The following is a 22,505-nucleotide window of genomic DNA, read 5'->3' as shown; positions in this document are numbered from 1 at the left end:
GCCTGTAATCCCAACACTTTGGGAGGCCGAGGCGGGCACTTGATCACTTGAGGCCAGGGTTTTGAGGGTTTCGAGAGCCTGGCCAACATGGCAAAGCCCCATCTCTACTAAAAATACAAAAACTAGCCAGGCATGGTGGCACACACCTAGAGTCCCAGCTACCAGGGTGGCTGAAACAGTCAAACTGCTTGAACCTGGGAGGCAAAGGCTGCAGTGAGCCGAGATCACACCACAGCACTCTAGTCTGGGTGACAGAGTAAAACCTCATCTCAAAACAAACCAACAAACAAACAACAACAAAAAAAGATGGTGAGTGGCTACATAGTAAAGAGAGGGAGGGGCATTTCACAGTAAGTCAGACAATGAAGAAGCCATAATAATTATAAATGTATGCACCTAAAAAAAAGGCTTCAAAACAGATGAAGCAAAAATGAGCATAAGGCATAAACACTTGGAATACTCAGTGCCCCAAACAAGGTAAGATATTTTCACACTCCTCTTTGTGACTGACAAAACCAGACCAAATAATCATCATCATCATCATCATCATCTAAGCAATGTTAAAACCACTATAAACGTTCTTTTCAGGTAAACTTGGTACATTCCCCATGAAAGACCACATACTGAGCCACAAAGCAGGACACAATAAAATGAAAATAATGGAAATCATACAGATTATATTCCCTAACCACATTAGAAAAAAAGATATAAAATTAATGACTAGCAGCCAGGTGTGGTGGCTCACGCCTGTAATCCCACCATTTTGGAAGGCCAAAGCAGGCGGATCACCTGAGGTCGCAAGCTCAAGACCAACCTGGTCTACATGGTGAAACCCCGTCTCTATTAAAAATACAAAAATTAGCTGGGCGTGGTAGCGGGTGTCTATAATCCAAGCTACTCAGGAGGCTGAGCTGAGGCAGGAGAATCGCTTGAACCCGGGATGCGGGATGCGGGATGCAGAGGTTGCAGTAAGCCAAGATCGCACCACTGCGCTCTAGCCCGGGTGGCAGAGCAAAACTCTGTCTCAAAATAAAACAAAACAAAATAAGTAGGGTTCTACCTAAAGAACCTATATAAAAGGGTAAAGTAAGCCCAAAGTAAGTAGAAAAAAAAAAGAAATAGTAAAAATAAGAGCAGAAGAAATGAAACAGAAAAGTAACAGAACATTTCAAGTCAAAGTTGGTTCTTTTGTCAGAGACCTCTGAACCAGAGTGCCTCTATCTTGAACAGGGGCTGCGTAAAACAAGGCTGAGTCCTGCTGGGCTGCATTCCCACTAAGTTATGCATTCTAAGACACAGAATGAGATAGGAGGCTGGCACAAGATACAAGACATAAAAACCTTGCTGATAAAACAGGTTATAATAAAGAAGGGGGCCAAAACCCACCAAAGCCAAGATGATGACCAAACTGACCTATGGTCGTCATCACTGCTCATTATACACTAATCATAATACATTAACATGCTAAGAGACACCTCCACAAGCTCCATGACAGTTTACAAATGCCATAGCAATGCCAGGAAGTTACCCTATATACTCTAAAAAGGGGAGGAATCACTAGTTCTGGGAATTGCCTACCCCTTTCCCAGAAAACTCAAGAATAATCCACCCCTTGTTTAGCAGACAATCAAGAAATACTCATAAAAATGGGAAACCAGTAGCCCATGGCACTGCTCTGCCTATGGAGTAGCCATTCTTTTATTCCTTTACTTTCTTAATAAACTTGCTTTCACTTTACTCTATGAATCCGTCTCAAATTATTTCATGCACAAGATCCAAGAACCCCTCTCTTGGGGTCTGGAATGGGATCCCCTTTCTGGTAGCACTTTGGAAAGACCTACAAAGTTGACAATCTGCAAGCTAAATTCATTTTTTTTTAAATAGGAAGAATACAAATTACCAATATCAAGAATAAAATGGGAATTACCTCTATGATCCCAAAGATATTAAGAGGGCCAAAGATTATTATTAATGACTTTATGCTAACCAATTCAACAGCTTAGATGAAAAGAAAAAATTATTTGAGGCCGGGCGCGGTGGCTCAAGCCTGTAATCCCAGCACTTTGGGAGGCCGAGATGGGTGGATCACGAGGTCAGGAGATTGAGACCATCCTGGCTAACACGGTGAAACCCCATCTCTACTAAAAATACAAAAAAATTAGCCGGGCGTGGTGGCAGGCGCCTGTAGTCCCTGCTACTCGGGAGGCTGAGGCAGGAGAATGGCGTGAACCCAGGAGGCGGAGCTTGCAGTGAGCCGAGATAGTGCCACTGCACTCCAGCCTGGGCAACAAAGCGAGACTCCGTCTCAAAAAAAAAAAAAAAAAAAAAAAATTATTTGAAAATGAAACTTATCAAAACTGATAAAACAAAATCTGAGAAGCATTTTAAGTTGAATTCATTATCAAAATCCTTCCCACAAAGAAAACTCTAGACTCAGATTTTTTCACTAAGTTCCTTCAAACACTAAAGGAAAAATAGCATCAATCTCACACACACATTTCCAGAAAACAGAGAAGACAAGGCTTCCCAAATCATTTTCTAAGTTTAGCATGAAGAATACCAATGAATATACCAAAAATACCAGCACCTGACAAAAAGTAACAAGGCTGCACCAAAATCCCTCACATACAAAGACGCAAAAATATTTACTATTAGCAATTTAAATCCAACAATATATAGGAAGAATAGGCCAGTTGTAGTGGCTCACATGGATTACGAAAGTAATCCCAGCACTTTCAGAGGCCAAGGCAGGAGGATCACTTGAGATCAGGAGACGTGCCTGGCCAACATGGTGAAACCCTGTTTCCACAAAAAAAAATTAGCCGGGCATGGTGGCTCATGCCTGTAATTCCAGCTACTCGGGAGGCTGAGGCAGGAGAATCACTTGAACCCAGGAGGTAGAGGTTATACTGAGCAGAGATTGCGCCACTGTACCCATCTCCAAAAAAAAAAAAATACACCATGACACCAAATGGCATTTAGTATAACATTTGGAAAAAAAAAACAATGAAATCTACATTAATATCTTTAAATATATAGCATTATCTCGATACAGAAAAAGCTTTTGAGAAAACTCAATATCCATTCATGACACAAACCCTCAGGGAGCTAGGGCTAGCCCTTACTCAACTGTGTATTCTCCATGGCATTGCATGACTATTTCTCTTGGGGTCTGTGACTATAACAAACTATCTTTTCAATGGCAGTCATGCTGGGTTCTGTTGGCCTTGCCATATCTAAATAGTAATAAGACCTGTATTTGAAAGCAATCTGATAAACTTCATCAGTAAAACCCCTACAGCTAACTTATAATTGATGGTGTAACACTGAATGCTGTCCTCAAAGAATGAAAACAAGATTAAGTCCATTCTGTAAGGGAAGAGAATAAAAGGAATTACAACTGGGGAAAAAAGAGATAAAACAGTGTTTTATGACAATCATCTATTAGAAAAATCTAAGTAATCTTAGTAGAATTAATAAGACTTAAGGTTGTAAGAAGTCAATACACAAAAATTCTATTTCCAATAAAACATTATAAATTTTCATAATACTTTATAATTGCTAAAAAATGTATTTAATATTTTAAAATAGCATCAAAAAAAGATAAAATACTGGTGGCTCATGCCTGTAATCCCAGCACTTTGGGAGGCCGAAGCAGGCAGATCATTCGAGGTCAGGAGTTGACCAGCCTGGCCAACATGGTAAAACACCATCTCTACTAAAAATATAAGAATTAGCTGGGCTTAGTGGTACATGCCTCTAATCCCAGTGGCTTGGGAGGCTAAGACAGGAAAATTGTGTGAACCCAGGAGATGGAGTGAGTCAAGATTGTGCCACGGCACTCCAGCAAGGCGACAGAGTGAGACTTTGTCTCAAATAAGTAATTTTAAAAACAGAAGACATGCAAGACCAAAGGCTAAAAGCAACAAACGACTGCTCAGACAAAACAAAAAAGACCTAAATAAATGGAGAGATATACTATACTAATGATTAAGACTCAATGGTTGTTAAGATGTCAGTTCTCCTCAAACTGATGAACAGATTCAAGACAATTACAATCATGATCCCATCAGCCTTTTTCGGAGAAGACAGAAAAGAGAGTATTAAAATTTATATGGAAAGGTGAAGGACATAGAATATGCAGAACTCCGAAAAAGAAGAAAAAGGTTTTAGGTTTTGCAATTCTGACTTCAAATATAAAGTGACAAAATAATCAGAATACTCTAACAGGGCTAGACAAACAGACTTTTGGAGCAGAAGAAAGATTTCTAAAAGAGATACCACTTATGCAGTCATGTGATGTTCCCAAAGCAACCCAGTGAGAAAAGGAGACTGTTTTCAACAAATGGTGAAAAACAACTGGATAGCCATATGCAAAATACTCAAACCTACAAAAATAATTTCAGATGCAACACAGACCTAAATATAAATTAGCAAAAGCAAAACCTTTTAGAGGAAATAAAGGAAATTACCTTCATGACTTCGAGGTTAGGCAAAAGTGTCTTAGCTCACAGTAAGCAATAACTACAAAAGAAAACACTGATAAATTAAACTTATCAGATATAAATATTTCTGCTCATCAAAAGGTACAGGTAAAATAAATAGGTAAACCACACAGACTTGGTGAAAGTATTTACAAAACATTTATCTGACAAAGGATCAGTATTTAGGACATATAAACACCTTCTGCAACTCAAACAGATGAAAAAAGAAAATAAAGAACAGTAAAGGCTAAATGAACAAACTCATCACAAAAGAGAACACACAAATGGTCAACACACAAGCTAAAACGTGCTCAATATCACCAGTTATCATGAAAATGTAAATTGAAACCACAATGATACCACTTCTGGTCAAGATGGAGTGAATGAAGGGGACCAGATTTTAGCCTCCTTGCGCGAAATAATAAAAGCCTAATAAAATGAATGAAACAACAGCACTGAAGATATTGTACAAGTAACAAAAGACAGTGATCCCTGGAAGACAAAAAACAAATGGGCCACACGTGTGCCCAGCTTACTGCCTTGAGAGAGTTTCCAGGTCGTGGAACAGGGAGGAGGAACCCAGGCAGAGCCTGTGGTCTCCCCAAGTTGAGGAAATGGAGCTGGAAGTCCAAGCAGGCCAAGGTGCCTAGAGCTCACAAGGGAGACCAGCACTGAGTAGAGAGCTGGAGAGAGAGAGAGAAATGAAGAGATCTACAAAGGCTCACCCTACAACTTTTGGTTGAATGACAAATCAGCACGCGCAATGTAAAGGAGCTATCCAAGGGCAAGGTGAGAAATCACCAAAAGAATTAGAGGTAACAGCATCCAGAACTGATATAAGGATGTGAATAGTACCCATACCCAAAAGTCCAAAAGGAAATGATGTGATACAATTTATATCACACTGGAGATATGACATCGGAGTACTACGAAAGAAAAGGCTTCAGAAGGAGGAAAAATTAACCCTAAACACGGCCCTGGTCCAATTAAAGAAAACATAAAAGACCCAACAGAAAGAAACTGTTTTCAAGCAACTTAATAATGCCACAGAACAAAGTCCACAAATACTTTTAAAAGGCAAACAAAACTAGAGAAACTAGAAAACAAGGTAAAATTCACACTGGCTAAAAAGTCAATCAAAATTTGTAAGACTTACATAGAAGCAGGAAATTACGCCCCATAATGAAACAAAAAACAAACCAATTTTGAAATGAAACAGAAAATAGAATTAGTAGACAAGTCCTTTAAAACAAGTATGATGATATATCATATGATCAGAAAGCTAGAAGAAACATATTAAGTAAAAATATGAAATATTTTTAAAATTTGAACTTCTAAAGATGAAAATTACAAAGTCTAAGATGAAAAATACACATTGAGATTTACAACACATGAAACCAAAATTACTAACCTAAATGAAACACAGAAAAGAAAAAAACACTAAAAAATATAATACATGATAACAGAAATAACTTTAAAGAGGCCAAACATACTTGTAACTAGAGTCACAAAACAGGAAATAATATAGAAAAAAGAACTTTAGAAATCATGGACAACAACTTTCACATATTTGATGGAAATTGTAAGCATATATAACAAGGCAATCTTTTAATGAACTATCAGTCACTAGAAACATGAAGAAAAGTGGCTGAGCAAAGTGGTTCACGCCTGTAATCCCAGCACTTTGTGAGGCTGAAGTGGGAAAATCACTTCAGGCCAGGAGTTCAAGACCAGTGTGGGCAACATTGCAGAACCCCATCTCTTAAAACACACACACACACACACACACACACACACACACAAAATTGGCATGGCATGGTGGCTCACACCTGTAATCCCAGCACTTTGGGAGGCCAAGGCAGGCAGGTCACCTGAGGTTGGGAGTTCGAGACCAGGCTGATCAACATGGGCAAACCCTGTCTCTACTAAAAATACAAAATTAGTTGGGCATGGTGGTGCAGTGCCTGTAATCCCAGCTACTCGGGAGACTGAGGCAGAAGAATTGCTTGAACCCGGGAGGCGGAGACTGCGGTAAGCCGAGATCGTGCCATTGCACTCCAGCCTGGGCAACAAGAGCGAAACTCCGTCTCAAAAACAAAAAACAAAAAAACATACACACAAAAATTAGCCACGGATAGTGGCACACACCTGTGGTCCTTCCAGCTACTCAGAAAGGCTAAGGCAGGAAGAGGTCGAGGCCATAGTGAGCCATGATTGTGCCACTGCACTCCAGCTCAGACGACAGAGTAAAAGCCCATTTCCAAAAAATAAGGTAAACTATGACCAAAATGACTAAAATCAGAAACTTAGATTCTAATGCAGCCAAAGAAAAAGGTCTTATTACACACTACAAAATCAAAAGAAAGTTGAAATTGTTGTAATACTATCATGTAAAGTAGACAAAAATAAAAATGTTATCAGGAAAAAAGAGCATCATTTTATATACATTAAGAGTTTAATTCATCAAGAACACACAAAAATCCTAAACATTTATTTACCTATTAATAATAGGGCTTCAAAATAAATAAAGCAAAAATGAGAGAACTGTAAGAATAAATGAAAGAATCTACAATTATATTTCAAAATTTCAGCAAACCTCTCTATGTAATAGAACCAGGGCCAGGCGTGGTGAATCACACCCGTTATCCCTGAACTTTAGGAGGCCAAGACAGGATTTCTTGAGCACAGGAGTTCAAGACCAACCTGAGCAATACAGGGAGACCTTGTCTCTACAAAAAGATTTTTAAAAATTAACTGGGTGGGCTGGGCGTGGTGGCTCATACCTTGTAATCCCAGCACTTTGGAAGCCTGAGGCGGGCAGAACACCTGAGGTCAGGAATTCGAGTCTAGTCTGGCCAACATGGTGAAACCCCGTCTCTACCAAAAATACAAAAATTAGCCAGGCATGGTGGCGCACAAGAGTAATCCTAGCTACTTAGGAGGCTGGGGCAGGAGAATCGCTTGAACCCAGGAGGTGGAGGTTGCAGTGAGCCGAGATCACGCCACTGCACTCCAGCCTGGGCAAGAGCGAGATTCCATCTAAAAAAAAAAAAAAGAAAAAAAATTGGCTGGGTGTGCTAGCATATGCCTGTAGACCCAGCTACTGCGGAGGCTGAAGTGGGAGGATCACTTGAGCCCAGGAGGTGGAGGCTTAATGAGCTATGATTGTGCATGCCACTGCACTCCAGCCTAGGTGACACAGTGACATCATGTTCAAAAAAAAGGAATGATAATAATAATAGGACCAGTAGACAGAAAATCAGTAAGGATACAGAAGCTTCAATAACACCATTAACCAAACGCACCTAACTATAGAACACTCTACACAAACTACCAGAATACACATTCTGTTCAAGTGCATTTGGAACATTCACCCAAGATATACCATATTCAGGCCAAAAAAACAACTCTTGGTAAATTTAAAAGGTTTCAGGTCTTACCATGAATTTTTTCTTACCACTGTTATATTAATTTAGAAATCAGTGACAGGAAAAAAAAAAAAATCAATAGACAATCCCAGTATTTGGAATGAAAACATACTTTTAAAATAACCAATGGGGGCCGGAAGCCGTGGCTCACGCCTGTAATTCCAGCACTTTGGGAGGTCGAGGCAGGTGTAACACAAGGTCAGGAGTTCAAGACCAGCCTGGGCAAGACGGTGAAACCCCATCTCTACTAAAAATACAAAAATTAGCCGGGCATGGTAGCAGGCGCCTATAACTGCAGCTACTCAGAAGGCTGAGGCAGAGAACTGTTTGTACTCGGGAGGCGGAGGTTGCAGTGAGCCAAGATTGCGCCACTGCACTCCAGCCTGGGCGACAGAGCGAGAATCTGTCTCAAAATATAAAATGAAATAAAATAACCATGGGGTAAAAAAAAAAAAGACAAAAATATCAAGTATTTTTAAGACAGTTAAAGCAGTAATTGAAAGAGAAATTTATACAATTACATGACTATATTAAAAAAGAAATCAGTGATTTCACCTTCTTCCTTAAGAAACTAGAAGAGCAAAAGAAAGATCAGAGCAGAAGTCAATGAAATAGGAAACAGAAAAATAGGGCACACTCAATGAAATCAAAGGTTACACTTACAGTTCTGGGAAGACGGAATGGACATACTTTTCCCTATTCCTCCCCCTAAGTACAAATTTAAAATGTGAACATTACAAATAAAACGAATATTCTCTGAAAGGTGGAGAGAAGGCAAATTAGCTCAGGATCACAGGGCACAAGGCACAATATAGCAGTAAATTCCCTGGGTATTCTTCTTTTTGCCTAATGTATACTACTCCTGGAATGGAAGAAGTGAGTACATCAGAAACACCAATGGGCACAGACCAAAAAAAAGGAACCGCCAACAGGGCCAGACACAGTGGCTCAAGCCTATAATCCTGGCACTTTGGGAGGCCGAGGTGGGTGGATCACCAGAGGTCAGGAGTTGGGAGACCAGCCTGGCCAACATGGCAAAATCCCATCTCTACTAAAAATAAAAATTAGCCGGGCATGTTGGCAGGTGCCTATAATCCCAGTTACTCCAGAGGCTGAGGCATGAGAATAGCTTGAACTCGGGAGGCAGAGTTTGCAGTGAGCAGAGATTGCGCCACTGCACTCCAGCCTGGGTGACAGAAAGAGACTCTGTCTCCAAGAAAAAGAAAAGAAGCCTCAACAAAAGCCTTCTCTCTCCAGACCAAATTACCAGTAAAGTGGTATGTTAATAGTACGTTAACCAGAAAGAAAACTTTTGAAGAGTAACTGCTCTAATCCAGGATAACACCACAGAAAAACTAGCCCCACCCATACCAGCAATGATTACATGGAGAACCTAGATATTCACCCTTATAAGACTGTAATGAAAATAATCCAAGATTCCCACCAGGTAGTGTCAGAGCAAATTAAGCAGGAGACTGGAACTTTCATTCCAATTGGCTAGTCAATGAGCATCCACTCCCTACTGTATCAGTGGAGAGAAGTGGGGAAGCCTTGACTTCCACCACCATCTGCCAGTAATAAGGCATCTCTCCCTGTCCCTACTGGAGTGGTAGCAGAGAAGACCTAGCAGAGAGTCAGAATTTTCACCCACACACAGTAACAAACGAGGCCACATCCACCACAGAGATCAGGTGGGGAGCCACAACTCCCAACTCTGCAAAGAACTAAAAGGGAGTTTGCCTCAAACGTCAACACAGACAAGGCAGAGAACCTGAACTTCATTCCCTACCTGGCTTAACAAGGTGGCACCAACACTCTACCCATTAGATAAGTGTAAGAGAACACTAGTTAAAACAGTTGTTTAAGTAAGAGGCATAGTCTCATGATAATACAAAAATGCCCAGGTTTCAAATTTGTGATACCAAAAAGATACCAAGAATTGGCGGGGTGCAGTGGCTCACGCCTGTGAATCCCAGCACTTTGGGAGGCCGAAGCAGGCGGATCACGAGGTCAGGAGTTCGAGACCAGTCTGGCCAACATAGTGAAACCCTATCTCTACTAAAAATACACAAAAAATTAGCTGGTGTGGTGGCGGGTGCCTGTAATCCCAGCTACTCAGGAGGCTGAGACAGGAGAATCGCGTGAACCCAGGAGGCAGATGTTGCAGTGAGCCAAGATTGTGCCACTGCACTCCAGCCTGGGCGACAGAACGAGACTCCACCTCAAAAAAAAAAAAAAGATACCAAGAATTCGGAAGATTTCAAATTGAACGGAAAAAGGCAATAAACAAATGCAAACATCGAGATATCTTAATTCTAATATCTCACAGATGTATCAGAATTAACCGAAACAAATTTTGTTTGTTTGTTGTTTTTTGTTTGTTTTTTGAGACAGTCTCGCTCTGTTGCCCAAGCTGGAGAGCACTGGCATGATCTCAGCTCACTGCAAGCTCCGCCTCCCAAGTTCAAGCGATTCTCCTGCCTCAGTCTCCTGGGTAGCTGGGATTACAGGTGCCGCCAACACACCTGGCTAATTTTTGCATTTTTAGTAGAGACAGGGTTTCACCATGTTGGTCAGGCTGGTTTCGAACCCCTGACCCCTGGTGACTAACCCACCTTGGCCTCCCAAAAAATATGTTTAGGCCAGGTGCGGTGGCTCATTCCTGTAATCCCATCACTTTGGGAGGCCGAGGTGGGTGGATCACCTCAGGTCGGGAGTTCAAAAACAGCCTGACCAACATGTACAAACTCCATCTCTACTAAAAATACAAAAGTAGCTGGGTATGGTGGCACATGCCTGTAATCCCAGCTACTTGGGAGGCTGAGGCAGAAGAATCGCTTGAACCTGGAAGGCAGAGGTTGCGCTGAGCTGAGATCATGCCACTGGACTTCAGCCTGGGCAACGAGAGCAAAACTTTGTCTCAAAAAAGAAGAAGAAAACAAAATTTCAGTGGAACAAATATCCAAACCATATTAACAAACTAAAATAAACAGATATAAAACACAATAAAGAAAAATGGTTTTGGCATAGTGAATTGGGGTAGGAAAAAAAAAAAAAGACAAGAAAAATGGAATTCCAAAAATGTTCAAGTAACCCAAAAGAAAGCAGGAAAAAGAACAATCAAAAAACAAAAACTAAAATGAGGCATGGTGGCTCAGGCCTGTAATTCCAGCACTTTGGGAGGCCAAGGTGGGTGAATCACCTAAGGCCGGGAGTTCAAGACCAGCCTAGCCAACATGGTGAAACCCCATCTCTACTAAAAATATAAAAATTAGCCAGGTGTGGTGGCACATGCTTGTAATCCCATCTACTTGGGAGACTGAGGCACAAGAACTGCTTGAACCCAGGAGGCAAAGGTTGCAGTGGGCCAAGATTGAGCCACTGCACTTCCAGCCTGGGCGAGTAAGACTTTGTCTGAAAAAAAAAAACAAACAAAAGGAGAGTCTGACAACATCTGTAACTATGTAAATGACCCAGATACCTAAATACAGCAAATAAAAGACAAAAACTGGCCAGGTGCAGTGTAATGACCATAATCCCAGCACTGTGGGAGGCCGAGGAGAACAGATCACTTGAGGTTCGGTGTTCGAGACCAGCCTGGCCAACATGGTGAAAATCCGTCTCTACTAAAAATACAAAAAAAATTTTAGCCAGGCGTGATGGTGCGTGCCTGTAATAGCTACTCTGGAGGCTGAGGCAGGAGAATCATTTGAACCCACTAGGCAGAGGTTGCAGTGAGCCGAGATCATACCACTGCACTCCACCCAAGGTGACAGCGATACTCCATCTCAAAAAAAAAAAAAGAGACAAAGATTGACAAACTGGATTTTAAAAACATAACCTAAAGCCAAGCATGGTGGCTCACGCCTGTAATGCCAGCAGTTTGGGAGGCCATGACAGGAGGGTCTCTTGAGCTCAGGAGTTCGAGACCAGGCTGGGCAACATAACAAGACCTCGTCCCTACAAATAATAAAAATATTAGCCAAGTGTGATGGTGCACATGTGTGGTCCCAGTTACTTGGGAGGCTGAGGTGGGGGAACTGTTTGAGCCCAGGAGGTCCAGGTTGCAATAAACCATGACTATGCCACTGCAATCCAGCCTGGGTGACAGATCAAGACCATGTCTCAAAAAAAAAAAAAAAAAAAAAGGCCAGGTGCAGTAGCTCGCACCTGTAATCCCAGCACTTTGGAAGGCCAAGGAAGGCAGATCACAAGGTCAAGAGTTTGAGGCCAGCTTGGTCAACATAGTGAAACCCCATCTCTACTAAAAATGTAAAAAATTGACCAGGCATGGTGGCGGGCACCTGTAATCCCAGCTACTTGGGAGGCTGAGGCAGGAGAATCACTTCAACCTGGGAAGCGGAGGTTGCAGTGAACCAAGACGACGCCATTGCACTCCAGCCCAGGCAACAGTGCAAGATTCCATCTCAAAAAAAAACAGAAAAGAAAAAGAAAGAAAACATAACCTAACACTATTTTGTGTACAAGAAATTTACTTCGAATAAGCATGCTGAAAGCAAAAAAAAATTAAAAAGGTATATGATGCAAACATTAATTAAAGAAAAACTGGAGTGACTATATTAATATCAGGAACAGCATACTTCAGAGCAAAGAAAAAGTACTAGAGACTAAGAAGGAAATTATTTATTGAGAGAGAGGTCAATCCACCAAGAGGACATAACATTCCTAAATGTGTGTGCACCAAAACAAGAATACAAAATATATGACAGAAAAACTGATGGAAGAGAATGGAGAAACGCATAAATCCACTATAGAGACTTCAGTATTTCTCTGTAACAACTGTTAAAACTACACATGTATTCACAGAAAGAATATTGAATTCAACCCCATGAACTAACTGGATCCATGGACATTTAGAGAACATTCCACCTATCAAGGGTGGAATACTTTTTTTTTTTTTGAGACGGAGTTTTGCTCTTGTTCCCCAGACTGGAGCGCAATGGTGTGATCTCAGCTCACCGCAACCTCCGCCTCCCATCTTGGCCTCCCAAAGTACTGGGATTACAGGTGTGAGCCAACGTGCCAAACCTTTTTTTTTTTTTTTTTTTTAGACAGAGTCTCACTCGGTCGCTCAGGCTGGAGTACAGTGGTGCAATCTCAGCTCACTGCAACCTCTGTTTCCCGAGTTCAATCAATTCTCCTGCCTCAGCCTCCCAAGTAGCTGGGACTACAGGCATGTGCCACCATGCCCAGCTAATTTTAGTATTTTTTTTAGTAGAGATGGGGAGACTCTGTCTCAAAAAAAAAAAGAAAAAGAAAGAAAAAGGAAATAGACAAAAGTGATGAACAGAGGATATATAAAAGTATTAGTGCTTGTCTCAGGAGCACATATACCAAAATTGAATCAATACAGAGAAGATTAGCATGCTCACTGCACAGTGATGACATGCAAATTCTTAAAGTGTTCCATATTTAAAAAAAAAAAAAAAAAGGTACCAAATAAGCACCTGAAAAGATGGTCAACATCATTAGCCACTAAGTAAATACGTATTAAAAACACAATGAGGCGTGTGTAGTGGCCTGTAATCCCAGCACTTTAGGAGACCAGTCTAGAGCACAGCTTTAGCTCAGAAGTTCAAAACCAGCCTAAGCAACATAGCAAGACCCCATCTCTCCAAAAACATATTTTTAAAAACATTGGCTGGGTGTAGTGGCATACACCCATAGTCCCAGCTACTCGGAGGGTTAAGGCGGCAATGAGCCATGAGCATGACACTGCCCTTCAAAGCCTAAGTAACAGAGCAAGACCCTGTCTCAAAAAAATAATAATAATAGGCTGGGCGCGGTGGCTCACGCCTATAATCCCAACACTTTGGAAGGCCGAGGCGGAAGGATCACGAGGTCAGGAGATCGAGACCATCCTGGCTAACATGGTGAAACCCCGTCTCTACTAAAAATACAAAAAATTAGCCAAGTGCAGTGGCAGGCGCCTGTAGTTCCAGCTACCCAGCAAGCTGAGGCAGGAGAATGGCATGAACCCGGGAGGCAGAGCTTGCTGTGAGCCCACATCGCGCCACTGCACTCCAGGCTGGGCGACAGAGCGAGACTCCGTCTCAAAAAAAAATAAAATAAAATAAAATAAATAATAATAATAATGCACACAATGAGATATCACTAATGCCCATCAAAATTAATAAATGAAGACTTATGTTCACATGAAAACCCGTGTAACGTTTATAGCAGTTTTATTCTTAATAACCTACAAGTGGAAATAACTGAGATTATCTTTCAGCAAATAAGTAATTAAACAAAACGCAGTATAACTGTAACAAATACTAAGCAACAACCTGGAGGAATCTCCAAGGAATTAAACCTAGTGTTAAAAAACTCAATCTCAGAAAGTTACATGTTGTTTTGTTTTGTTTTTAGACAGAGTCTCACTCTGTCACCCAGGATGGAATGCAGTGGCATAATCTCGGCTCACTGCAACCTCTGCCTCCTGGGTTCAAGTAATTCTCATGTCTCAGCCTCCCAAGCAGCTGAGATTACAGGTGTGTGCCACCACACCTGGCTAATTTTTGTATTTTTAGTAAAGACAGGGTTAAACTATGTTGGCCAGGCTGGCTTCGAACTCCTGACCTCAAGTGACCCACCCACCTCAGCCTCCCAAAGTGCTGGGATTACAGGCTTAAGCCACGCTCCCGGCCTCCAGAAAATTACAAGTTCTATCATCCCATTTATGTAATATATAACATCCTTGAGATAACAAAATTACCAAAATGAGGAATACATTAGTGGTTATGACTAAGTCTGGTGGCAGGAGGAAAGCGGGTGTGGCTATAAAAGCACAACAGGAAGGGAGAGGATTCTGGGAAGATGGTGCAATAGGAAGCACCAAGAACCTGAGGTCGGGAGTTCAAGACCAGCCTGACCTATACAGAGAAATCCCATCTCTACTAAAAATACAAAATTACCCGGGCATGGTGGCGCAGGTCTGTAATCCCAGCTACTCGGGAGGCTGAGGCAGGAGAATCGCTTGAACCCAGGAGGCGGAGGTTGCGGAGAGCCAAGATCGTGCCATTGCACTCCAGCCTGGGCAACAAGAGCGAAACTCGTCTCAAAAAAAAAAGAAAAAACAAGTATATATAAGTCAGCAATGAAGAAAATGCAGGACTTCTGTTTAGAAAAATCACAAAACTTTACTGAAATAAACTGAAGACAACATAAATAAATGGAGAGACATTTCATGTTTTTGGATTGTAACACCTTAATGTTGTTAAGATGTTACACTCCAAAGCAATCTACACATTCAATCAAATCCCTATCAAAATCCCAAGAATGCTTTTTGCAGAAATAAAAAAAACATACATTCTAAAACTCATGAAGAATCTCAAGGGACCTCAAATAGTCAAAACAATCTTGAAAAGGAAGAATAAATGTGAAGACATTACACTTCCTGATTTCAAAACTTACTACAAAGCTACAGTAATCAAAATAGTGTTGCTGGGTGCGGTGGCTCATGCCTGTAATCCCAGGCAGGCCGAGGCAGGCGATCACCTGAGATTGGGAGTTTGAGACCAGCCTGACCAACACGAAGAAACCCCGTCTGTACTAAAAATACAAAAATTAGCTGGGTGTGGTGGCACGCACCTGTAGTCCCAGCTACTCAGGAGGCTGAGGCAGGAGAATCGCTTGAACCCAGGAGGCAGAAGTTGCAGTGAGCCGAGATCACGCCACTGCATTCCAACCTGGGCAACAGAGCAAGGATCCATCTCATATAAAAAGAAAAAAAGAGCAACAATTATAGAAACATTTAGAAGAAAACACGGGGAAATCTTCACTGCACTAAATTTGACAATCATTTCTTGGAAAGATAAATTGAACTTCATCACAATTAAAATCTCTGTGCATAAAAGGACATGACTATCAACAGAGTGAAAAGACAACACACAGAATGGGATAAAGTATTCACAAATCATATATCTAAGAACGGTCTGGAATCTAAAATTAGATACTGGATCTAGGATCTAGAAGTAGATAAAGAATACTGATATTTCAACAACAGAAAGTCACACAAAAAGGGCAAAGGACCTGAACAGACATTTCTCCAAAGAATACACACAATGGCCAACAAGCAGATGAAAAGATGCTTGTATCACTAATCACTGGGAAAATGCAAATCAAAACAAGATACCACTTCACATCATTAGCATGGCTATCATCAAAAACCAGAAAACTGACCAGGTATCATGACTCACACTTGTAATCGTAATACTCTGGGGAGGCTGAGGCAGGAGAACTGCTTGAGTCCAGAAGTTCAAAATCTGCCTGGACAACATAGTGAAGCTACCTCTCTATAAAAATCAATAAAATGAGGTGGCAGTGGTGGTGGTGTGTGCCTGTGGTCCCAGCTACACAGGAGTGTAGGTGGGACAAATGCCTGATCCCAGGAGGTTGACACTCCAGTGAGCCATGTTCCAGCCACTGCACTTCAATGCTGAGTGACAGAACAAGACCCTGTCTCAAAAACAGTAACAACAACAACCGAAAATAACAAGAGTTGAAGAAAACTGAAAAAGACTTGAGTGGGAAAAAACTGAATCTTCATGCATTGTTGGTAGGAATACAAAATGCTGAAGTCTCTGTGAAAAACATTTTGGCAGTTCCTCAAAAGGCCAAACAGGCCGGGCACGGTGGCTCAAATCCCAGCACTTTGGGAGGCGTAGGCCGGCAGATCTTCTGAGGTCAAGAGATTGAGACCAGCCCGACCAACATTGGAGAAACCCCGTCTCTACTAAAAACACAAAATTAGCCAGGTGTGGTGGCACACACCTGTAGTCCCAGCTACTCGGGAGGCTGAGGCAGGAGAATCACTTGAAACTGGGAGGTGGAGGATGCAGTGAGCTGAGATCATGCCATTGCACTCCAGCATGGGCAACAAGAGTGAAACTCCGTCTCAGGAAAAAAAAAAAAAAAAAAAGCCAAACAGAATTACCATACGATCCAGCAACTTCATTCCTAATGTATACCCCCCCACTCAAAAAAAAAAGAGAGATTAAAACAGATGCTAGAATACCAATGTTCAGCTTAGCATTATTCACAATAGCAAAAAGGTAGAAACAACCCAAGTTTCCATCAACAGATGAATGGCTAAACAAAATACGGTATATACATAATAATGGATTATGTAATATTCAGCTATAAACAAGATTCAAATTCCGATACATGCTACAACATAGATGAACCCTGAAAACATTCAAAGTGAAATAAGCTACATACAAAAGAACAAATATAAGATTCCACTTACATGAGGTAGCTAAACTAGGCAACTTGATAGAAAACAGAAGTTACCAGGGGCTACAGAGAGGGTGAAATGAGAGTTATGCTTACGGGGTACAGAATTTCTCTTTGGGATTAGTTCTGGAAATATATACTGCTGATGATTATAAAATACTGTGAATGTACTTAATGCCACTGAACTGCATACAGAAAAAATGGTTAAAATGCTGTATTTTGTATTATGTGTATTTTACCACAATGAGTAAGGAAAATCTGAATAATCAGATTACCATGTTCATGGATTGAAAAATTCAAAACTATAAAGATGTCCATTCTCACCAGGCGCAGGGGCTCATGCCGGTAATCCCAGCACTTTGGGAGGGCAAGGCAGATCACAAGGTCAGGAGTTCGAGACCAGCCTGGACAACATAACGAAACCCCTTCTCTACTAAAAATACAAAAATCAGCCAGGCATGGTGGCAGACGCCTGTAGTCCCAGCTTCCTGGGAGGCTGAGGCAGGAGAATCGCTTGAACCCAGGAGTCGGAGGCTGCAGTGAGCCGAGATTGCACCACTGCACTCCAGCCTGGGTGACAAAGCAAGACTCTGTCTCAAAAAGAAAGAAGTCCATTCTCCCCAAATTGATATACACAATCAATGCAAACTCAAAACACTAGCAACATTTCTGTGGAACATTATGGTTCAAAATATTTATCAAATGCAAAGAGCTAAGAAGTGGCAAGATACTTAAAATAACAACAAAAAAGGAACACAATATAGAAGGACTAATTCTATCTGATATCTTGTATCCAGTTATTATTAATATGAAGCTATAGTAATTTTAAAACTGTGGTTCTCCCACAAAGGCACATAAAAAGAATACAAAGTCCAGAAAGAAATCCATACAAATATTAACAGCTGATTTATGACAGTGCCACTGTGGAACTGAGAGGAATAGTGTCAAAACAAATAGATGTCTCTATTTAAAACTTTAAAAACTAAAAATATTTTGAAAAGAGGTTGGGCACGATGACTCATGCCTATAATCCCAGCACCTTGGGAGGCCAAGGAGGGAGGATCACTTGAGGCCAAGAGTTCAAGACCAGCCTGGGCAACGTAGCAAAACCCCACCTCTGTTCTTTAATTAAAAATCTAAAAATTTGGGGGGAGGGGGGAGGGACTGCATTGGGAGTTATACCTGATGTAAATGACGAGTTGATGGGTGCAGCACACCAACATGGCACAAGTATACATATGTAGCAAACCTGCACGTTGTGCACATGTACCCTACAACTTGAAGTTTAATAATAATAAATAAATTAAAAAAATAAAAATAAAAAAATAAAAAATAAAAAATAAATAAATCAGTCAAGGGGATCCTGAAAAAAAAAAAAATCTAAAAATTTTTTTTAAAAAACTTTTTTTAAAAAAAGAAGATAATAAACTTGCTCAGTCATATATTTAGTTCATCTAAGCCCATGATCTCTTTGATTTTTTCTTTTTTCTTAGAGATAGGGTCTCACTCTGTCACCCAGGCTGGAGTACAGTGTCAGGATCATAGCTCACTGCACCCTTGATGAGTGAATGAATAGGAGTTTATGTTATTTTAGGATATTTATATGTACTGAAACCTAAAATTTCTAGAAAAGGATTTGAGGCAGTCTACAATAAAGGACAAGTATTATAACAATTAAAAGAAGAAAAATAAGGCCGTGCACAGAAGCTCACGCCTGTAATCCCAGCACTTTGGGAGGCCGAGGTGGGTGGATCACCAGAGGTCAGTAGTTCGAGACCAGTCACGCCAACATGGCAAAACCCCATTTCTACTAAAAATATAAAAAATTAGCCAGATATGGTGGCAGGCACCTGTAATCCCAGCTACTTGGGAGGCTGAGGCAGAAGAATTGCTTGAACCTGGGAGGTAGAGGTTGCAATGAGCCCAGATCGCACCATTGTACTCCAGCCTGGGCAACAGAGCGAGACTCTGTCTCCAAAAAAAAAAAAGAAAAATAATAAGAGCCAGTATGATAGACATCTATTGTTTTTCTGCTTCATAAGCATCCCCTTCTTTTGCAAACAGCACCCACCCCCCTGCATTATGGAAACTGCTCTTACCCCTGACTCCAACTATGTAGTTCTAGTGAGGGTTGCCATTCACAGTACCCTCCCCACTCCAGCCACAGAGATGATGGGCACATGATCCAAGACAGGCCAATCAGAGTCCTTTCCAGGATTCTTCAAGAAAGCCCCTTCTTCTGGTAGAAGGGGCTGGAAACAAGAGCTGCCAGCAGTCATGGTTCCAGCCTCATGAAGTAGAGTCTGTAGTGTGAGAGAATGAAATCAACACGCAGAGAAACAGAGATAAGAGGTGAAGTCCTAAACCCCATGGAAGGAGAAAGAGGGAACAAATATACTAATAATGATATTAATACAGCTGATGTAACTAAAGACCAGATTTGGTGCTAGGCTGCCTGGTAACCAGGACAAAAAGATAAACAGAATGTATTTCACAGATCTATCAAAAAGGAGGAAATATACCAGATATGCAAAGGAGATAATTTTCCTGATGCTTTATTATTAAAAGAACTTCTTGTACATGGATCTTTTATGTTAAGAGTCACTGAAGAACAAAATGGACAGTGTCCATGATGAAAGTGTTACATCAAATACAGATTTTATATGCTATTACTTATAATAACTGAGTTATATCTCAATCATTAAGCACAAGGGAAAAAATAACAACACAGTAGGCATTTGAAGAAGTGAATACATCAACTAGTTTTATTTTTTCAGGAAGCTTGTCAGTGAAGAGGAAAAGATAAAAGGGCAAAAATGTAAATGGAAAGCAGAATTCATGAGACGATTCAAAAATGTTTGTGAGCTGAATGGGAAAAAAATCAAGTAAACAGGATAGACTGATGACTAGTACTTGGTAAAACAAGACCCTGTCAGAAACATAAAAAGACCACATCAGAAACACAAGTAGTTAATTCCACTTAAAGACTACCACCTCTCCTTCTTGAAACGCCAAATGACAACTGAGATAAAGGGCATAAAGTCATAAATATAAAAAAGACTATCCCTGGAAACTTGAAAGGACATATGACAAGTGGTAAATGACTTAGGAGCAAAGAAAGCCGCTGCAGTAAGAAAGACAAGTCCAAAAGCAATGCATTAGAGCACCAGAAACTGGAAGAACATTAGATACCAGGCATCGGGGAGAGGGGAGATGGGCATGCGCAGTGATGTTCTATGTATCCAGGAGGGACGTTTCCAGATGAGGCTAACCAAGAGGAATTGCATATCATCTGAAAAGCAATCAAAACAATCCCCTTATCCACTACATACTAACACGTAACTGGCTCTCACTTGTCCTAGAAAACTGCAAAGGTTAATTTTCTAGAGAGGGTAAATGTAAGAAATCTAGACTGAGGGACACCAGGAGCAGCTGAAGAAAAACAAGAATCATAAAAGTATAATTCTAAATCCTCAAATTCCAACATCCATCCGGCTGAAGGAATATTGGTAACCAGGTTTGTCAACCCCAAACAGGTGATCATGATCAGATGTATTTCTCTCTTAATAAGCTTAGAACCCCACAAGATCATTTATAATGAAGTCTATCACTCAATAATGTCTCCTCACACAGAACTTTCAATCCACTCATTAGGAATTTGTCTTAAATTTGAGGCTGTGCACAATGTCTCATGCCTGTAGTCCCAGCACTTTGGGAGGCCGAGGCAGGCAGATCATGAGGTCAGGAGATCAAGACCATCTTGGCCAACATGGTCTCTACTAAAATACCAAAAAAAAAAAAAAAAAAATTAGCCGGGCGTGGTGGCACGTGCCTGTAATCCCAGCTACCTGGCAGGCTGAGGTAGGGGAATCGCTTGAACCCGGCAGGCAGAGGCTGCAGTGAGCTGAGATAGCATCACTACACTCTAGCCTGGAGGCAGAGCAAGACTCTGTCTCAAAAAAAAAAAAAAAAAATTAAGTGAAGGAGTGCCAGGAGTAGTAGCACGCCTATAATCCCAACACTATGGAAGACTGAGAGAATCACTTTCTTTTTATTTATTTATTTATTTTTTTGAGACGGAGTTTCGCTCTGTTGCCCAGGCTGGAGTGCAGTGGTGCGATCTCGGCTCACTGCAAGCTCCACCTCCCGGGTTCACGCCATTCTCCTGCCTCAGCCTCCCTAGCAGCTGGGACTACAGGCACCTGCTACCACGCCCGGCTAGTTTTTTGTATTTTTAGTACAGACAGGGTTTCACCGTGTTAGCCAGGCTGGTCTCAATCCCCTGACCTCGTGATCCGCCCGCCTCAGCCTCCTAAAGTGCTGGGATTACAGGCGTTAGCCACCGCGCCCGACCCCGAGAATCACCTTTGTCAAGATCAGCCTGGGCTACACTGTCAAGATGCTGTCTCAAACAAACAAAAAAATTTTTAAGTAAAGAGTTGGAAGAGAAAGTGGGGAATCACCTCAGAAAGTAGAGTAAAAAGAGCTATACAACTGAAACAGAAAATACAAAAATTATAGGATCAAATTAGAAACTCCAACATCCAAAATTTTTTAAAAATACAGAAAAGGCAAACAAAACAGAATTGAGGAAATTTTCAAAGGAATAATTCAAAAACTTTCTCTCTGACCTAAACTCACATTCCGAAACGTGAGCTAACAAATCAAAAGGATCACTGTGTACCTAGTACAATGTGTAAAAGAAAGCACATCATCGTGAATATCAGAATAACCAGGTTAAAGAGAAAAATACTAAATCCAGAGAGAACTACCACACACAAACAATTAAAAAGAAATCAGAATAGGCCAGGTGCAGTGGCTCATGCCTGTAATTCCAAAACTGTGGGAGGCTGAGGCGGGTGGATCACTTGTGTTCAGGAGTTCAAAACCAGCCTGGCCAACATGGTGAAAATACAAATTAGCCAGGCATGGTGGCACACGCCTGTAATCTCAGCTACTCGGAAGGCTGAGGCAAGAGAATCATTTGAACCCAGGAGGCAGAGTTTACAGTGAGCCAAGATCATGCCATTGCACTTCAGCCTGGGTGACAGAGAGAGACCCTGTCTCAAAAAAAAAAAGAAAAAGAAAAAGAAAAAGAAAAAGAAATCACAATTGCAGCCGGGTGCAGTGACTCACGTCTGTATCCCAACACTTTTAGGAGGCCAAAGCAGGTGGATTACCTGAGGCCAGGAGTTTGAGACCACCCTGGCCAATATGGCGAAACCCCCATCTCTACTAAAAATACAAAACTGGCCGGGCGTGGTGGCTCACGCCTGTAATCCCAGCACTTTGGAGGCCGAGGTGGGTGGATCACGAGGTCAGGGGTTCGAGACCAGCC

At 41.3% G+C, this 22,505-nt stretch overlaps 1 protein-coding gene and 1 non-coding gene across 17 annotated transcripts in view; one reads left to right on the top strand and one right to left on the bottom strand.

Annotated features, from left to right (window-relative positions):
* Positions 1-22,505, bottom strand: part of LOC103237988 (protein AF-10) — a 212,535-nt gene that overhangs the window by 167,837 nt on the left and 22,193 nt on the right. The window lies entirely within an intron of this gene.
* On the top strand, positions 13,243-13,349 carry LOC119618840 (U6 spliceosomal RNA). Its single transcript, XR_005235205.1, has one exon. It is a non-coding gene; the product is annotated as a U6 spliceosomal RNA (small nuclear RNA).

Source organism: Chlorocebus sabaeus, chromosome 9, assembly GCF_047675955.1.
Source record: "Chlorocebus sabaeus isolate Y175 chromosome 9, mChlSab1.0.hap1, whole genome shotgun sequence".
NCBI lineage: Eukaryota > Metazoa > Chordata > Mammalia > Primates > Cercopithecidae > Chlorocebus > Chlorocebus sabaeus.
Note: the sequence above shows the minus strand (reverse complement) of the source record. Positions and strands in the feature narration are given on the sequence as shown.